The sequence below is a fragment of the Mesocricetus auratus genome, unplaced genomic scaffold, assembly GCF_017639785.1.
Source record: "Mesocricetus auratus isolate SY011 unplaced genomic scaffold, BCM_Maur_2.0 Super-Scaffold_100009, whole genome shotgun sequence".
Taxonomy (NCBI): Eukaryota; Metazoa; Chordata; class Mammalia; order Rodentia; family Cricetidae; genus Mesocricetus; species Mesocricetus auratus.
The window spans coordinates 84,061,026-84,081,448 of NW_024429193.1; the positions used below are offsets into that span (position 1 = coordinate 84,061,026).

A 20,423-nucleotide genomic window follows, 5' to 3' on the forward strand; every position below is an offset into this window, starting at 1 on the left:
AACTACTAAAAATAAATTAAATGATCCTTGACTATTCTGCTATACATACAAATGTATAAACAGCACATAGAATAGAAGCAAATAGATGACAATAAACAGATGAAGTCTTTGCTTCTGCTTTAGTTATTAGAATTTTTGTCTTTTATTTGTAGTGGAATTCCTTGAACTATAATGCCAACAATCTTTTTCTTTTTCTTTTTTTTTTTGGTTTAACAAGACAAGGTTTCTCTACATTGTTTTGGAGGCTGTAGGTCCAGCCTGGCCTCAAACTCACAGATATTCGACTGCCTCTGCCTCCCGAGTGCTGGGATTAAAGGCATGCGCCACCACCACCCAGCTTGCCAACAATCTTTTTCTAAACTTCTTAAATTTAGTTAAAGAATAGAATATAAATAAGTACATAGGTACACACACAAAGCTATTCTCTTTATTTTTATTTATATGGAAATAAAGCCAAGAAAATATAACTCAAATTGTAGAAAGGATAAAGTTGAAAGTATGCATTATTTATTCTTATTTCCTATCTTTTTGTTCTTTTTTGGGTTGGTGGCCATAATGTTGTTATACACATGTGATAGCTGATGGAGAATTACCTCATAGGCTCATATGTTTGGATCTTTGGTCCCCAGTTAGTGGACGTGTTTAAGAATAATTGGGCAGTATGGCCTTATTAAGGAACATATGGCCTTGTTGGAAGCGATTTGTTACTGGGAATGAACTTTGAGGTTTCAAGCACCCACTCCAGGCTTATTCTCTCTGTCTCTGTCTCTGTCTCTCTCTCCCTTTCTCTGTGTATCTCTCTCTCTCTCTCTCTCTCTCTCTCTCTGTGTGTGTGTGTGTGTGTGTGTGTGTGTGTGTGTGTGTGTGTGTGTGTGTGTGTGTGTGTGTGTCCCTGCCTCTGTCTCTCTCTATGCTGCTGTTGCTGCTGCCTGTGGATCAGGATGTGAAGGTCTCAGTTACTACTCCAGTGCCTTGCTGTGGGTTCAGCATACTTCTCATCATGATATTTATGGACAAACCCTCTAAAGCTGTAATCAAGAACACAATTGAATGTTTTCCTTTAGAACAGTTGCCTTAGTCATAGGCATCTTCTCAACAATAGAATAGTGACTAAGATGGCATCCAAGGATAATCTAGAACAGCTGATCTTTCTGCCTCTACCACCATGTCTGCTTTTATTCTGACTTTTATCACTATCTAATTGAGACCCAAGTAAAAGCATTATATTTCACTGTAGCAATATGTAGAATTAGTGTCTCAACCAAAATATTAAATGTCAATATTTGTAAGCCCCAAATAAACACAGTATTTTCAAAGTAATCCAAAGGCACTAAAAACAGAGATGGTCATTTCCAGACTGAGGCTAAACAATGTAAGAGTTTGCCTTCTTATTTCAACTCTCACACTGTAAACTGGTGTCTTCCCGGAGGTATACATCATATCTTTTCCCAATTTCAGCTTTTTATTGATGATTTTGTTGTGCAAAATCTTTGGGACAAAGGGAAAATGTCTTGGAAATGCTCTGTTCAGGCATGAGTTATAGTGCAACTGAACATGTGAAGTTCAGTATGACTGAATCACCAACGTATATATTAAATAATGTATCTTGAAACAGAAACACATGAAGTAAAGATATGTAATGACTGCTTGATGAGAATGATGGTACCAACACAATTTAGCTAGGACGGGATAATTTTGCTCCATCTGAGTGGAAGTTGTGGATAGATATGGAACAGTTTTCTTGACACTGATGGCCTTTATGTTCCAAGTCTCAAAATCTGAGCTAACCAACATTATTTATTGTTCAACCCTTGGAGCAGATGGCTCCAAGTTCTCAGAGCTTTAGGCTTGCTCAAGGTACTCAAGACAGATGCCCGATTTTATGGCTTTGAAGTACCAAAACCTAACATTTATAGTCAAAGCTCCTGAGCTCTTGATGTTAGATCACTCAGCTCTTTAATGCCCTTCTAGGAGCTGGGCCTTCAGGTCTCAGTCTTGCCTCGTGCCTCAGGCTCTTTCGGTCTCTCTTCTTCAATGGTCTCAGCATCTTTCAGTTTCTGCCATCAGCCACTGTCAGGAACTCTTCTGATAAATCACACTACAGACAAGCACTTCTCTGATCAGAGAGTGCAGAACTCTGCTGCTATGTCCTCCCTGCCAGGAGCACTCGGGAGCACTATGATCTACCAGGAGCACTCAGGAGCACTGGTAAGGCCAGAATTGGAAATACTAGAACCTACTCTACTCTGAGAACGCTGCCCATTCGGATCTCCATGTGAGAAAGTCTACAGGGAGGCAGAGGTACCACTAAGCTGAAGCTTTTGTTGTTGTTGTTTGGGTATTTTTTGTTTATTTTGGTCTTTTTGTTTTATTTTTACTTTTTAAATTTAAATTAGAAACAAGCCTGCTTCATGTGTCAATCTCAGCTCCCTCTCCCTCCCCTCCCCCCAACCCCCACTAGCCCCCCATGCCATCTTTCATCTGTTCCCATGGTGGATTCCCAAATTCTATCATATCATCCAGGTCAGGGCCTAGGACCTCCCCCATGTGTCCAGGCCATGAGCACATCCCTTCACATGGAATGAGCTCCCAAATTCCATTCATATGCCAAGGATAAATACTAATCCACTACCAGAGGCCCCATAAATTGCCAAGGCCTCCTCACTGACATCCACTTTCTAGGGGGTCTGAATCAGTCCCATTCTGGCCTCTCAGCCATCAGTCTGAGGTCCATGAGTTCCCCCTTGTTCAGGTCAGATGCTTCTGTGGGCTTCACCAGCCCAGTCTTGACCCCCTTGCCCATAACTCCTTCCTCTCTGCAACTGTGTTCCAGGAGTTCAGTTCAGTGTTTAGCTGTGTGTGTCTGCCTCTGCTTCTGCCTCTGAATGAAGGCTCTAGGATGGCATATAAGGTAGTTATCAATCTTTTTATCAGAGAAGGGCATTTAAGGTAGCCTCTCCACTATTCCTTAGTTTGTCAATTGGTATTATCCTTGTAGATCTCTGGAAATCTCCCTAGTGCCAGATCTCTCCTCAAACCTATAATGGCTCCCCCTATTATGTCATCTATCATCCTGCTCTCCTCTATTTTTCCCCAGACTCAAACTTCCTGCTCCCCCAATTCCTCCTTTTCCCTCCTCTTCTCCTTTTTCCATCTCCCTCTCCCCTCCCCCCCGCATGATCCCAAACTGCTCATGAGACCTTGTCCTCTTGCCCTTCTGCAGAGTACCATGCATGTCTCTTGTTGGGGAAGTCTTATGCCAATAAAGCACTGTCTGGACAATAGGGAATCTAGACAGGAGGGACTAGGAGTCCAAGAGGATTCTGGGAAGGAGAAACACAAGAGTCGAGATGTAATGCCATGGGGGTAGGAAGCCCGGAACCGTTCTCTGGTAAGAGACATACTTAGATTAACAATTATGGGGTAATTACTTAAGTCAGAGCTAGCCAGTAAGAAACAAGCAAGGCCAACAGCTTCATAATTAATACAGCGTCTTGTGTGTTTATTTGGGGACTCCAAAGCTGCAGAGCCCAGGTGACTGGCGGCGGATAAACCAAAGCGGCTAGCAAAGAAAAAGCTTCTCTTAACAGTCTCTTTTAGGGTCCTCCCTGTTTCCCAGCCTCTCTAATGGTGTAGACTGTAGTCTGGCAATTTCCTGTTCCATGTCTAAAATCCAAATATGAGAGAGGACTTACTATGTTTGTCTTTTTGGGACTGGGTTACCTCATTCAGGATGGTTTCTTCATGTGCCATCCATTTACCTGCGAATTTCAAGATTCCATTGTTTGTTTCTGCTGTGTAGTACTCCATTGCGTAAATGTACCACATTTTCTCTGTCTACTCTTCAGTTAAGTGACATCTAGGTTGTTTCCAGGTTCTGGCTATTACAAATAACGCTGCAATGAATATTATTGCACAGTCGTCCTTGTTGTATGAATGTGCATCTTTTGGGTATATGCCCAAGAGTGGAATTGCTGGATCTTGTGGTAGATTGATCCTCATTTTCCTGAGGAATCTCCATATGGATTTCCATAGTGGCTGTACAAGTTTTCACTCTGACCATCACTGCAGGAGTGTTCTCCTTTTTCCACATCCTCTCCAGCATAAACTGTCATTGGAGTTTTTCATTTAGCCATTCTGACAGGAGTAAGATGGCATCTCCCTAAGGAGATTTGCATTTCCCTAAAGGCTAAGGATGTTGAACACTTTCTTAAGTGTCTGTCTGACATTTTAGACTCCTCTATTGAGAATTCTCTATTTATCTCTGTACCCCTCTTTTTAATTGGATTCTTTAGTGTTTTTGAGTCCTTTGTATATTTTGGAGATCAGCCCTCTGTCCGATGTGAGGTTGGTGAATGTCTTTTCCCATTCTGTGAGCTCTCATTTTGTCTTGTTTTCTGTGTCCTTTGCCTTACATCAGCTTCTCAGTTTCAGGAGGTCCCATTTATTAATTGTGGATCTCAGTGCTACTGGTGTTATGTTCAGGAAGCGGTCTCCTGTACCAAATTGTTCAAGGGTACCCCCTCAACTTTCTCCTCAAAGAGGTTCAGTGTGGCTGGATTGATGTTGAGGTCTTTGATCCATTTGGACTTAAGTTTTGTGCATGGCAATAGATGAAGTGTTTATGAGCCTGGTTTTTCAATATCGGGTAGAGGACAGAAACCCTCCAAACTAAACAAAAACTGGTAAAACAGCTTCCTAATTAGGTAGGGAAAGGATGTACAGTGTTCTTGCACTCAGCTTCTCCCTACACTAATAACAGGTTTTGCATGGAGGCCATTCCTAAGACTCTAATAAAGGCTAACTGCAAACTCTTTGCTGAGTCATTGCACAGCTGAATCACCGTAAAGCTCCAAGTTAAGATCTAATACAGGGTAGCCAAGGTTAGTTAGCATTCCCTAAGATTTGTCTTGCCCAGAGTGGAATTTTCCAAAATAGCCATAAAATACCCAAAGTAATCATGACTGGAGCGAGGTCTCCTGGAGCATGAATCACAGTTTCAGTAGCATTTTCGTCTTAGTTGACCTTGTGACTAGAACAGTGTTTCCTCAAAGTGATGTACTGTGTTCAAGACAGTGAAACACTGATGAAGGATCTGTTTGTTCCACAGCTCACTTCTCAATGCACTGAGGACAGTGTCTGTCAGTAACAAATTGCCCCAGCCCCAAAAGCTTAACTTGATTTCAAGAAAAAGTAAAGACTAAAAAAAAATGTGAAATTTATACATGTCAATGTTAAAATTCTTAATATATCTTAACAGTGCTTAACTCCTAACCAAATACCCTTTGGAAGAGTTGGCCACCTATAATCTCTTTCAGTTGTGCTTCTTACAGGTGATAAGAGGTCAGTATTTGCTAATTCAGTGTTCGTTTTGATTTAAAGAGGTTAATTACTGCAAATAATGAGAATAAAAACCTTATGTTAAATAAGCTCTATTCGGAAAAGTTAGTAAAAAGGTGTTTTATATGAAATATACAAGCTCCAAAGAAATAAGTATTAAATGGCAAACATAAGTGTCAAATATTAAACCCTATGTAGAGAACTAAGTGGAAAAAAGAACTGAGAAAAATGTGTGTGCCCTGAAATGAGAAGGTCAGAAAAATCCTTGTAGATATGATCGATCTTCCATGCTGATCAGAATGCCTAAAAAAGGCCCGTTCTTTTCTTTAATATAGAAATAAATTGGGCATGGTGGTGCATGGCTTAATCCCAGAACTCAGAAGGAAGAAGCAGGTGGTTCTCTACAAGTTTAAAGCCAGCCTGATCTATTTAGCAAGTTCCAGAATACAGCTAGTGCTACAAAGAGAGACCCTGTCTCAAAAAAATACAAACAATAATAACAATAGTGAGAGAGATGATTAGCAGAGGAGTCCAGGCAGAGATAACAACAAACATGAAGACAATAAATCAAGGTGAAGTTTAATTCTTCCCAGGAGCAGAATGGATGTCAGAATGATACAAATTAGAAATTGGGAAGCAGGGAGGTAAGAATTTGAAACTGCAGAAGGTTTTCAGACCCACAGTAATCTCTTAGTAGATTAAATATAATATTACTCAATCATGTAATTTGATAAGCATTTTCTCCTGCTCTCTTTAGCAGATGTGTTAAGAACTAATTGTAAATGGGCAATGAAGAAACTAGAAGAGCCAGAAGATGACATAAAAGCACCATACAATTGGTACTGTGACAAGAACTGCAGAGGTAGAGGTGTTGTACATGGATGGAATCAAGATGTTACCAGTCTGTGTGCTTGATGTTTTGTTGCTGGGTTTTTTTCATTTTTAATTAATTTAATTTTTTACATTTCAATAGCTTGGTGTTTTTAATGGGACTCCTAACAGTGAGAGCAGGTATGCCTCTGATTCATTTGCATGCTCTTGGGACACTTTGTCCCATCTGTTTGCTTTGTCCAGCCTTGATATGAGGGGGTATTATCTTGTCTTATTGTATCTTGTTTTGATGTGTTCAGTTGTTATCTCTAGGGGACCTATTCTTTTCTGAAGAGGAAAGGAAAGGGAATTGGATCTTGGGGAGAAGGGGACTAGGGAAGAGCTGGGAGGAGTGGAGGGAGAGTAAACTGTGGTTGGGGTGTATTATATGAGAGAAGAATCTATTTTCAAATAAAAATATGCTGCCAGAATGTATGAAGGGTAAACAAAGGGGGACTTACAGTATATCCCAGCTGGCCTGGGCCATTAGGAGGACTAATATAGAATAGAATAGAGTTAGATAAAAGAAACCATGGGTTCTATTGGCAAAGTCTAGAATATATTGGAAGCTATAACTCTGGAGTTCAATAATAGAGCTGTAGCTAGAAATATAAATTTATGTGTTATTGTCTAATAGATGACACTAAAGCCTGGGTATATGATTAACCGGTAAGAGGAGCTTGGGATTAAACAATCAAATCCTGGGTAGGACAATATGAAGGGCAAGCATACAAGAAAAAAAAGAGAAGAAAAAAGTCCAGAAGTCCTGAGTTCAAGTGGGAAAGCAGCTGTGGCTAAAAAAATTAATTTTCCCATAAGTGTGAGATGACTGTTCTAAATTTAGGTGGCTTCATTAGGAAGGGTTTTATAAAGAATAGAGAGTGGCCATAATGCTGGAGCTATCATGGTTTGCTAAACCAGTCACTATTGGTATATAATAACTTCCTCTATAGATATAACCAATTTATTCTTAGAATTTTATATGGCAATGGGTTTTGTAATTTCCTTCAGCTAACAAATATGTCAAACAAATTAGGGTGCTGTTTTTAGGTGTAAGTAAATTATTCACTGCCATAAGTTGACTAGTAGTCAGGCATGAAAGGAAGCAAAGCAACGGAGGTCATCTGCAGGATACACAGCCACAGCACATATGCTGTGTTTGGTCCCCTTACACTTGAAATTCTCAATTGTTTTTGGCAGCTGACATTACCTATTTCTAAATTAAGCAATAAAACGCTGAAATATGGCCACAGTTGCAGATGGGCAAGAACAACGAACTTAATAATAATTTAGCTTGCTGTTTATTCCTCTTATTATTATCATTGTACAACAGAACTTGGGGGATTTATATTCATTTTAAATCATTTGTTGTTATAAACAATGGAGCACTAGGCTTACTGCCATCCACTGCAGGCCCCGCTCAGAGCGAGATAACAGGAATGTAACACCCCCACATAGCAACATTTTACTTCCTGTTGAAACCAAATGTAACAGGGTTACTGCCTTTTGAAAGGAAAATACGTCCTACCTGTATGCCAGAATTATTATGCGACCTTGCTCTGCCACCTGTCTCCAACCAACACAAACTCAATTTCTGTTCGGAAGTCTTTGTCCTTCACTTTTCTGCTGAGTATCAGGAATCATTGGTAATTCATGCCTCAGCACCCATTACAGTGGCCAGTAATTTGCAAGTTCTCAATAAATGTGGAATCTCTTTGATGTGTAAACTCCTCTATGTTTTCAGGAAAAAGAAAACTCCACTCTAAGTACAATTAATTTATTAAGAATATTTTAGGGTTTTCGTGGTAGTGGTTTGGTTTGGTGTTTGCTTTGTTTTGTTTTGTTTTTACAGTTAACATATTTTTGTAGGACTGTTGACACACAAAACCCCTAATTTGCAATAGTAGCTATATCAAATAATTTGTTCAGGAGATTTTGACAGGCTGAGTGTGCAGTAAATAGTTTCAAAACATTGAATAATACTTAATAGATAAGGCACTGGCCAGCATATTGGAGTGGTGAACCAGCACCATTTTGTAATTCAGAGGTGGGTCAGATTCCCTGGACCTGGGCTGAGCCTGGCTGCACCCAGCTGGGGTGTCCCAGAGAAGCAAAAATCAAAATGTTTCATGGAACCCCCATTCGGTCCTTCAAGTTGCTCCAAGGAGTCATTGTTGCAACTGATTCCTGCGCCACAGCAGGTGCTTCTTTTGCCTCCCAGAAGTGAAGGCGGAGATATCCCCTTATCTTCTGGAAACCATAGGTGGGCGTGCAGTGGATTGTAGCTTCTGTTGTTGGCTCAATAACATAGAATTTATGAGTTTCGAAATAAGGAACGCATCTCGGCTGCAGGAGTCTCCAAACTTCTGGCTAACATGGTGTATCAGTACAAAAGCATGTGCTGTCCATGGGCAACATGATCTGTGGCTGCAATAAGAAAGACCCGGGCCTCCGGTATGCAGACAGTGAGGGGAAACACATCTCTGGAACCATCTTCTCCGTGGGTGCCAGCCCCGTGTAATTTATGGAGTCACGGATCAAGGCTATCCTATCACCTAGACGTGGAGGAGGCATATGATCTGGCCGCTGAGTCATCTGCCAAGTCACCCAGGAGATGCTTGCTCCTGAGCTACACTCAACCTCTACCACGTGTGGGAGGATGGCTGGATCTGTGTCTCCAGTGACAGTGTAGCTGGTTTACCCAAGTATAGTGCATCTGTCCTCTGAAGGAAGGTAGATATGGCTGTTTACGCCTGCTTGGGTGGCTGTCATTGGTTACAATAAATAGTAGCACCCTGTTCCATAGTGAAGTCCACATGTATTTCACTCTGTTGTAAAGCTCTGGAACATTGGTGTGTGTTAGCAATGGATGAGCTCTTGACACACTAGCTGGTTGGGTTGTTTGACTCTCTTAAATACTAAAATCACACTACTTCTCATTCTCAAAAAAATCAAATAAATATTTTATAAGAGCTAAACACATAGAACATTAAAATCACCAGGGTAATTCAAATGAAAAAGAAAATTAACATATGCTAGAGTCATAGTTTCTTAGAAGATACAGAACTTAAACTCAATCTGAGAAGTAGAAAGATTTTTCTAGAGTAACTGATATGAGCAAAGATCCGGAGTTGAGAATTGCAGCAATCTTCATGAACTATTATGAGAGAAACCCATTGAAGTAAGAGGTAAAGGCCAAATAAAATGGCACAAGGAAATATTAAAGACAAGGTAAAGTCTTGTTTTGTACATTCAAAGTTATTGTTTTCATATCAAATTTCAGTATGTCTTTTAAAACAATGTAAAATAACTGAAATTTTTGTATTATTAAGCATAAAGGAAAAATAAGACAGCTATACTTTAGTTACTTTTCTGATTCTTGTGATAAAATACAGTTTGAAAGATACAATCTTTCCATGATGGAGGGAAAGTTATGCCTGGTGATGTGCTCACGTTCAACACAGTTTCAGGAAGCAGGAATTACTCAGTACAGGACTCCAGCCCTGAATCAGCTAATTCAGAAAATCTCTCTCACACACACCAAGAGATCTGTTTTCCAGGTGCTTCTGTATCCTCTCAAGTTGGCAATAGTAACCATTATAGCTTGCCAAGAAAGGACACGCTGCTGATGGCCATGAGTCCAGTAATGTTGGTGTTAATATAATATAGAAATTAGAAATGCCTGTGAGAATTACAGCATGTTGTGGGATAAGTGTGGATAATGGAAAACATGCCAAAATCTTGAGTTTTTCAACTAGGAAATTGAGAGCAATAGCAGCAATATTATTGACAGACATAGGATAAAGAGACAGATGAAATGGGAGCTCCTTGCAGAAATCAAAGAGGTGCTGTGTAATGTACTTACAGACAAAGATGCGACTAAGACAATCAGTTCTAAGTAAGCAGAGATGCAGTAAGAGCAGAAATTTCCAGTCTTCAATAGAAGCAACATTTTGTTTGTTTGTTTGTTTTACTTCCCAATTCCAGTAGTGAGTTAGATATAATTTACCAGCTTGGTGAGACTATTTTTTAGCCATTACCTTACATTTGCTAGGGAATTTATCTCTCCCAAATTGTCCCCCTCGTGGTTATTGTCTGAATCACAATCCTTAAAGGAAATATAAGCCCTATCTTGTATATGTAGCCAGAGTTTGTTTCTAGCCTGGTCCCACAGCCGACTAGCCCTAAATAAGTGCACAAAGACTTATATTAATTTATGAACTGTTTGGTCAATGGCACAAGCTTCCTATTGAATAGTTCTCTCTTAACTATTAACCCATTTGTATTAAACTATGTATCGCCACGAAGCTGTGGCTTACCTGTAATCTGGCATGTTACTCCTCTAGCAACGACATGGATTTTCTCTCTTTTCTCACCCCAGAATTCTCATCTCGTAGCCCCACCTCCTGCCTGGATACTGGACAATCAGTGTTTTATTCATCAAGCAATAAGAGAAACATATACACAGAAGAACATCCCCCATCAGGTTTGTTCTCAGGATCATGATATTCATTGTCTATGAACATTTAAGAGATTTCTAAGACCTTCTGTCTCTTCAAGCTGGTAAAGATATGAAGGATAATTATAATATCTTTCCACGTCATTTCAAAGGCCTCAGTCAGATGTCGTAAGGCATTTCAATATTTATCAGTATCATCTAAAATTTGTTCAACTTCTGGTTTGTTTGGAGGCTCATAGGGAGAAAGGGTGTGCACATGGATTGGGCCATGGAGACCATGTTATCCATGAAAAGGGTGATCATCTCTCACCATGTATAATAGCTTGAAAGGAGAAATAAGGGGTTCTTTATAGGTGGGGTGTCCTCTCCACATGGTGTCTGTACAAGAGACTATTTAGTCATCATTGAGGAATCGACTCAGTATTAGAAACACAGATGACTCTGTTTCCTCGAGGTATAAAAAGGCTCAACTACATGGGATTCTATTACGTTTTCCTTTCCTCAGGTAAAAGAGATCTAGTTGTAGCACAGAATTAGAATTTAAGTTACCACTCAAGGGATATGTTTCTCTATCACCCATATTATATTGGGGACATATTAAATAGCAAAGAAAACAACTCAGTTCTTTTTGGGGGTGTTTGTAAAAACTTTATTTTGTTCTATCTTATTTTAATCTTAGCAGCACTCTTATTTACATATCAATCCTCCCATTTCCTTGCCCTCCCATCCTCCCTCTGCTCCCCACCGGCCCCCCAATACTCTCCCCTCTTACTTCCCAAGGATAGTGAGGCCCTCCATCAAAGTCCACCACATCATTTGGCAGAGGGCCTAGGCCCTCTTTCTTGTATCTGGGATGCAATAGCATCCCTCCATAGGGAATGGGCTCCCACACCCCATTTTTGCTCTAGTGATAAACACTGGCTCCACTCTTAGAGGTCCCATAGGCTGCCTAGGCCTCCTAGTTGGCACCCACATTCAAAGGGCTTGGTTCTGTTCAGTGCTGGTTCCCCAGCTTACAACTGGGGTCAACATGCTCTTACTAGGTCAGGTCAACTGTTTCTGCAGGTTTCTCCTGCACAGTCTTGACTCCTTTGCTCATCCCTCCTCCGTCTCTCCAACTGGATTCCAGAAGCATGGCTCAGTATTTAGCTGTGGATGCCTGTTTTTACTTCGATCAGTTACTGGATGAAGGCTCTTGGAATAGCAACCAAGGTAGTCATCAATCTCATTATATGGGAAGGGAATCAAAGGTGGCCTTTCCACCACTGCCTAGATTCTTAGTTGGGTCATCCCTGAGGATCTCCTAATGTACCCCTGTGCCAGACCTCTCTCCAAACCTATATTGGGTCCTTCTATCAAGGCATCTCCTTTCTTGCCCTCCTCTATTCCTCCCCAGTCTCAGTCCTCCTGTTCTCTCCTATTCTTCTCCTCCCCTCCTTGTCCCCCTCTCTTCTTCCTACCTCCCTCCTCCCCCACCACATGTCCCCAATTTGCCCAGTGGTCCCCCCTACCCTTCTTTGGGAGACTATGTGTCCTTCTCTTGGGGTCTTCCTTGTTTCCTAGTTTCTCTGGTGTTGTGGATTGTAGGCTAGAAGTCCTTTCCTCTATGTCTAATATCCATATATGACTAAGTACATACAATGCTTGTCTTTCTGTGATTGGGTTACCTCACTCAGGATGTTTTCTTCCAGTTCCATCCATTTGCCTGTGAAGTTAAAATATTCATTGTTTTTTTTTACACTAATATTCTATTGTCTAAATATATCACCCTGAGTCTGCCCACACCTCAGTCTTGGCCAAGCCCCTGTCCTCTGCCCTCTGCTTGAGGTGAGTGTGGGCTCTGCTCGGGGCCCAACTCCCACCATCCCCCCCTTCTTTGCATCTTCCTGGGTCTTCTCTGTGCATAGAGTGGACCCACCCCGGCAAGACAAACCACCCTGAGTCTGGCCACACTTCATTCTTTGCACTCCTAAATGCCCTATACCCTCTTCCCTCTGCCCTCTGCCTTCTGCCCTCTGCCTCCACTTGAGTCTTGGCCCCCCCCTTTGCCCTCCACTTGAGTAAGGAGAACACCAGGAGAGGTAGTACTATCCAGAGCTGTAGACACTGAAGTTTGGCTTACCTACACCCACTCGAAGAAGTTATGGGAAGACTGGAATATTTGAACACCCCCGAGTTCCCTCCGGTCCCTGCCCTGTGCTTGAGGTGAGTGGGGGCTCTGCTCTGGGTCCTAACTCCCAACATCCCCCTGCTTCCTTCTCCCTGGATGTGCTCTGCCCATAGAGTGGACCTGTTATGCCAGAAAGGACCACTCTGAGTCTGACCACAACTCAGTCTTCAGTCCCCTGCAGCTCCTGCCCTGTACTTGAGTTTTCAGTCCTCTCTTGTCTCCGCCCTGTGCTTGAGAGTATCTCAGACCCACCTGCATCCATCGAGAGACATATGTGAGTATTGAACCTGCTTCAACACACTAGAAAAGATCCTTAGACCCAAACCTACCTGGAGAGGAAGAGACCCCCACGAGCTCCCACTGAAAGAAGGGATGGGAATACAGCAATATAAAAACACAGCCAACAGCAGAAGAACCAGTATGATACCACCAGAGTCTAGAAACTCTAAATCATCAAGACCTGAACATACCAACACAGATGAAACAGAAAAGAATGACCTTCAAAGCAACCTCATGAAAGTAATAGAGGCCTCTAAGAGGATATGAGAAAACCCCTTAAAGAAATGGGAGAAAAAAAACAAACCAAACGTGTAAGAAATCAACAAATCTCTTAAAGAAAGCAAGGAAAGTCAAGAAAAAATCAAACAGATGAAGGAAACAATTCAAACAGTTCAAGACCTGAAAACAGAAATGGAGACAACAACAACAAAAAAAAAAAACACAAACTGAGGTAATGTTGGAAATAGAAAAGCTGAATAAACAAGCAGGAACTCAGATGCAAAAATAACTAACACAATAAAAGAGATGCGAAACAGAATCTCATGCACTGAAGACAAACTAGAGGAAATAGATTCATCGACAAAAGAAAGTCTTAAATCCAACAAATACTTAACACAAAATATCCAGAAAATATAGGACACCACAGAAAGAACAAACCTAAGAATAATAGGTATAGAAGAAGGTGAAGAAGACCAGCTCAATGGTGCAGAAAACATATTCAACAAATCATAGAAGAAAACTTTCCCAACCTGAAGAAGGAGTTGCCTATGAAAGTACAAGAAGCTTATCGAACAACTAATAGACTGGACCAAAAAAAGTGCCCTTACCACATAATAATCAAAATATCAAACATACAGAATAAAGAAAGTATATTAAAAGCAGCAAAGGATAAAGGCCAAGTAACATATAAAGGCAAACCTATCAGAATGACACCTGACTTCTCCATGGACACTATGAAAGCCAGAAGGTCCTGGATAGATGCTCTACAAACACTAAGAGACCACAGATTCCAGCCCAGACTACTATTCCCAGCAAATCTCTCAATCACTATAGGTGGAGAAAACAAAATATTTCATGACAAAACCAGATTTATGCAATACATATCCACAAATTCAGCCCTACAGAAAGTCCTAGAAGGAAAACCTCAACCCAATGAAGTTAACTACACTCAAAATAACATGGGTGATAGATAATCTTACTTTAACAGAAGTCAGAAATAGAGGAAAAACTCACACACAATACCACCACCAAAAACGGATCCAAAGCAAACAATAATCAACAATCAATGGTCATTAATATCTCTGAATATCAATTGTCTTAACTCACCTATGAAAAGACACAGGCTAACAGAATAGATATGAAGACAGAATCTGCTGAGTACAAGAAAGACACCTCAATTTCAAAAACAGACATTATCAAGGTTAAGGGCTTGGAAAAGACTTTCCAATCAAATGGATGTAAGAAGCAAGCAGGTGTACCTATTCTAATATCTAACAAAATAGATTTCAAACTAAAATTAATCAAAAGAAATGAAGAATGTCATTTCATATTCATCATAGGAAAAATCCATCTGTAAGAAGTCTCAATTCTGAATATACATGCCCCAAATATAAAGACACCCATGTTCGTAAAAGAAACATTACTAAACTCAAATCACACACTAAACCCCACCCACTTATAGTGGGAGACTTCAACATCCCACTCTCACCACAGGACAGGACCACCAGACAGAAACTTAACAAAGAAACAAAAGAACTAACAATAGTTTTGACCCAATTGGGTTTAACAGACATCTATAGAGCAGTTCTAAGAGAAAATTCATTGCACTAAGTATCCCCATGAAGAAACTGGAGAATTGCCACACTAGGGGATTAACAGAACACCTGAAAGCTCTACAACAAAAAGCAGCAAACTCATCCAGGAGGAGTAGATGTCAGGAAATAATCAAATTGAGAGTTGAAATCAATAAAGTAGAAACAAAGAAAACAATAAAAAGATTCAATGAAACAAAGAGTTGGTTCTTCAAAAAATCAACAAGATAGACAAACCTTTATACAACCCAACCAAAGACAGAGAGAGAACATGAAAATTAAAAAAATCAGAAATGAAAAAGGGGACATAACATCAGTCACTGGGGAAATCTAAAGAATCATCAGGTCATACTTTGAAAATCTATACTCCACTAAATTGGAAAATTTAAAGTAAATAGATGAATTTCTGGTTAGATATCACTTACCAAAATTGAATCAAGAACAGAAACAATTTAAACAGCTCTATAACCCCTAAAGAAATAGAAGCAGCCATACAAAGTTTTCCAACCAAAAAAAGTCCAGGGCCAGATGGCTTCAGTGTAGAATTCTACCAAAAATTCAAGGAAGAGCTAATAACAACACTCTTCATATTGTTCCACAAAATAAAAGCAGAAGGATCACTGCCAAACTCTTTTTACAAGGCTAAAATTAACTTAGTACCCAAACCACATAAAGTCACAATCAAGATAAGAAATTACAGACCAATCTCCCTCATGAACATTGATGCAAAAATACTGAATAAAATACTGGGAAATCAAATGCAAGAACACATCAGAAAAATCATACCACATGATCAAGTAGCCTTCATCCCAGGGATGCAGGGATTGTTTAACATACCAAAATCCATCAATGTAATCCTCTATATAAACAATCCGAAAAAGTAAAAACACATGATCATGCCACTAGATGCTGAAAAAGCCTTTGATAAATTCCAACACTCCTCCATGATAAAGGTCTTGGAGCCATCAGGGAAAAGTGGAACATGCCTAAACATAATAAAAGCAATCTGCAGCAAACCGACAGCCAACATCAAACTAAATGGAGAGACACTCAAGGCGATTCCTCTAAAATCAGGAACAAGACAAGGATGTCCACTCTCTCCATATCTCTTCAATATTGTACTTTAAGTTCTTGCTAGAGCAATAAGACAATGAAAGGAGATCAAGGGGATACAAATTGGAAAGGAAGAAGTCAAACTTTCACTATTTGCAGATGATATGATAGTCTATGTAAGCCACCCAAATAATTCTACCAGGGAAATCCTATAGCTGAAATAAAAACCTTCAGCAAAGTAGCAGGATACAAAATTAACTAAAAAGTATCAGTAGTCATACTAAATAGACAATAAACGGGATAAGAAAGAAATCAGAGAAACATCACCCTTTACAATAGCCACAAACACCATCAAATATCTTGGGGTAGCTCTAGTCAAACAGGTGAAAGACCTGTAACAAGAACTTTGAGTCTTTAAAGACAGAAATTGAAGAAGATACCAGAAAATAGAAAGATCTCCCATGGTCTTCGATAGGTAGGATCAACAGAATAATAAAATAGCAATCTTACCAAAAGCATTCTACAGATTCAATGAAATCCCTATCAAAATACCAGCACAATTCTTCATAGACCTTGAAAGGACAATCCTCAACATTGTATGGAAAAACAAAAGACCCAGTAAAGCCAAAACAATCCTGTAGAATAAAGGAACTATCAGAGGCATCACCATCCCTGACTTCGAGCTCTATTATAGAGCTATAGTCCTGAAAACATCTTGGTATTGGCACAAAAACAGACAGGTAGACCAATGGAATGGAATCGAATATCCAGCTATTAACACACACACCTTTGAAAACTTGATCTTTGACAAAGAAGCTAAAACTATACAATGGAAAAAAGAAAGCATCTTCAATAAATAGTGCTGGAGTAACTCAATGCTGGCATGTAGAAGACTGCAGATAAATCAATATCTATCGTCATGAACAAAACTTAAGTCCAAGTAGATCAAAGACCTCAACATAAATCCAGCCACACTAAACCTCTTAGAAGAAAAAGTGGGAAGTACCCTTGAACCAACTGGTACAAGAGAATGCACCCTGAGCATAACACCAATAGCACAGACACTGAGATCAACAATTAATAAATGGGACGTCCTGAGATTGAGAAGCTTCTGCAAGGCAAAGGACACAGTCAACAAGACAAAACGACAGCCCACAGAATGGGAAAAGGTATTCACAAGCCCCACATCTGACAGAGGGCTGATATCCAACATTTACTAAGAACTCAAGAAGCAAGTCTCTAAAACACGAAAGGATCAATTTAAAAAGTAGGGTATAAAACTAAATAGAGAATTCTCAATAGAGGAATCTAAAATGGCTGAGAACCATCAGGGAAATGCAAATCAAAACAACTCTGAGATACCATCTCACTCCCATCAGAATGGCTAAAATAAAAAACACTCATGACACTTTATGCGGAGAAAGGGGAACACTCCTCCACTTTGCAGCCACTTTGGAGATCAATATGGAGATTCCTCAGGAAAATTGAAATCAGTCTACCACAAGATCCAGCAATTCCACTCTTAGACATACACCCAAAAGATACACGCTCATACAATAAGGACATCTGCTCAACAATGTTCATAGCACTATTATTTGTAATAACCAGAACCTGGAAGCAACCTAGATGCCCCTCAACTGAAGAGTGGATAGAGAAAACGTGGTGCATTTACACAATGGAGTACTACTCAGCAGAAAAAACAATGGATTTTTTTTTTAATTTTCAGGCAAATGGGTGGCACTAGAAGAAACCATCCTGAGTGAGGTAACCCAGTAACTGAAAGACAAACATGGTATGTACTCACTCATATATGGATTTAAGATATGGAGCAGAGGATTGTGAGCCTACAATCCCACCACCAGAGAGTCTGGGAAGTAGGGAGAGCCCTAAGCGAGATATGCATGGTAACCCAGAAAAAGCTTATGGTATGAAATCTCCTAACTGGATTGGGGGTGAGGGTGGGGAGAGGAGGGGAGAAAGAGAGGGGAAAAAGAGGATGGGAGAGGAGGACATTGGGGAGCAGGAAGGTGCAGCCCAAAGATACAGAAAATATATTCAACAAAGCCATAGAAGGAAACTTCCCCAACCTAAAGAAGGAGATGTCTATGAAAGTACAAGAAGCTTGCAGAACACCAAATAGACTGGGCCACTAAAAGAAGTCCCCTCACCCCATAATAATCAAAACACCAAACTTATAGAATAAAGAAAAATATTAAGAGTATCAAAAGTAAAAGGCCAAGTAACATATAAAGGCAGACCTATACAAATTACACCTGAATTCTCAGTGGAAACTATGAAAGTCAGAAGGTCTTGGATAGATGTTCTACAAATGCTAAGGGAATATGGATGCTGGCCCAGACTACTGTACCCAGAAAGCTCTTAATCACTATAGATGAATAAACAAGATATTCCATGACAAAGCCAGATTTAAACAGTACATATCCACAAATTCAGTCCCACAGAAAGTACTGGAAGGAAAACCCTGCTTTAACAATCGGGTGTGGGCACCTCTAACTACTAGCATAGTATAAACACTTCTTAGTTTTATCTCAGAGGTTTCAGTATGAGAATTATATAGTAACATTATCCTCCCACCTCTGTTATATATTGCCTTTTGTGATTCCTTATCTTCCATATCTGGACTATCTTCTAGGATATCAGTAGTTTCAATTCCAAAATGGGCTGTAAAAACATTAAATGTCCTCTGAAAACTGTGATTCCTTTTAACAAATGGTATACACCATGTATTACAGAGGCCTGTGGACCTGCCACTTATGTGCCATCTGGGTTCTGAATACAGGTGACATGCCAGAGACAGGAGACACCAGTTACAAGGAACTATGATTTTCTACTTGGGATTTGGCATAGGAAGGGGTTTCTAAAGTTTATATAGAGATTTCAAGATATATAAAGACAGGAAAAGATTTCTCATATCCTATTCTCCTACAGGGGTGGGGAATGGCTTTAAAAACTATCACCAAACAGCAGCTTTCAAGTTACCTGGATAGCTTGACTAACCAGTCCCATGTCCTCTTGTTGGTTCTCCCCACTGTTCCCACCTCCATGTTTTAACCCTCAGAGGCCTGAAAAGCTGCTAAAATTTTCACAGCCACACCCACAGTGACCTCCTTCCACCAGCAGGGTGAGCCTCCCAAGGTCTCCACAGCATTGAGTATAGTCCCATTGGCTAAGAATTAAGCATTCACATATGAGTTTGTGGGGGAAATTGTAGATTCAAACAATAATATCAAAGAAAGTTATTTAAATGCACAGTTGCTCACTAGAAGTATTTACCATAGTATTATATGTACAGAGAACTCTGCAAATAGGTCAGTGGGCTGCAAAACATCCAGTGTTAGCTGCAGCAACTCAGAGAATGCCAGGTTCATTTTCTCATCTATTAAATGGAAATTTCACATCACATAATCCAGAAAATTCTTTCTAATTCCAACTTCACTCTCTTGAAGCCACCATACCACTATTTACCAAAAAAGAAATGAAGGAAGGAGAGTAAAGGGAAGGGGAAGGAAGGAGAGGGGGAAGAGGAGAGGAGAAGAGAGGAAAAGAGAGGAGAGGAGAGGAGAGGAGAGGAGAGGACAGGACAGGACAGGACAGGACAGGACAGGACAGGACAGGACAGGACAGGACAGGACAGGACAGGTAAGGAGGAAACCAGGATTAAGAGAGCAAGGGCACATAGGAAAGGAAGTGGAGAGACTCTTTGCTTTGAGAGCCACTTGCCCGGTCAGGGCAGGCTGCCTCCCTGGCATCACTTCAGACCTGTTCAGAAAGCATTTTCTGTGCCTTTGATGACTGTTTAAGGGAATTAAAGGGCCACTTCATCTCCTAACAGCAACAGCAGAGGAGATTCCAAAGGAAACGATTAGAAAGACCACATTTGAACACATGCACTTGAACTTTTTGTCCATATGCCCTTTTTCCCTTTTCATTAAAAATATTTTTTCACACAATTAGGTGTCCCTTTCCTCATCCTTCCAAGATCCTTCCCTCCACACCATCCTTCAAACTACGTGCCTTATTTCTCTGTATCTTTAGAAAAGAAATGGGAAACAACAACAATACTAAAAAAAAAAAACCAAACAAAGAAAATCCATGGGAACCACATTCTCGTGCATCTACACATGCATGCATAAATGCAGGCTTTGAGAAAACTCGTAAAAACACAGAATCAGAGCCTGTGACTGAAAACATGCCCAAACAAAGCAATATGAGACAGGGAAAAAATCTTCCACAAAACCACTGATTTGGCTTCCTGTTGGCCATCTACTGCTGGGCATGGGGCCTGCTCTTAAGTGTGGTCTGTATACTCAGTGAGACTCTGCTGAGGGAAAGTAAGTTTTCCTTTGCATATGATTATCAATTGAAGATAGCTTCTTGGTCAGGGTTGGGAGTTGAGGTTCACTTCTCGTAATCACTGGAG

At 40.3% G+C, this 20,423-nt stretch overlaps 1 pseudogene; it reads left to right on the forward strand.

Moving 5' to 3' along the window:
• Positions 1-6,129: 6,129 nt before the first annotated feature.
• LOC101834197 lies at positions 6,130-8,937 on the forward strand (annotated as a pseudogene).
• Positions 8,938-20,423: the final 11,486 nt, after the last annotated feature.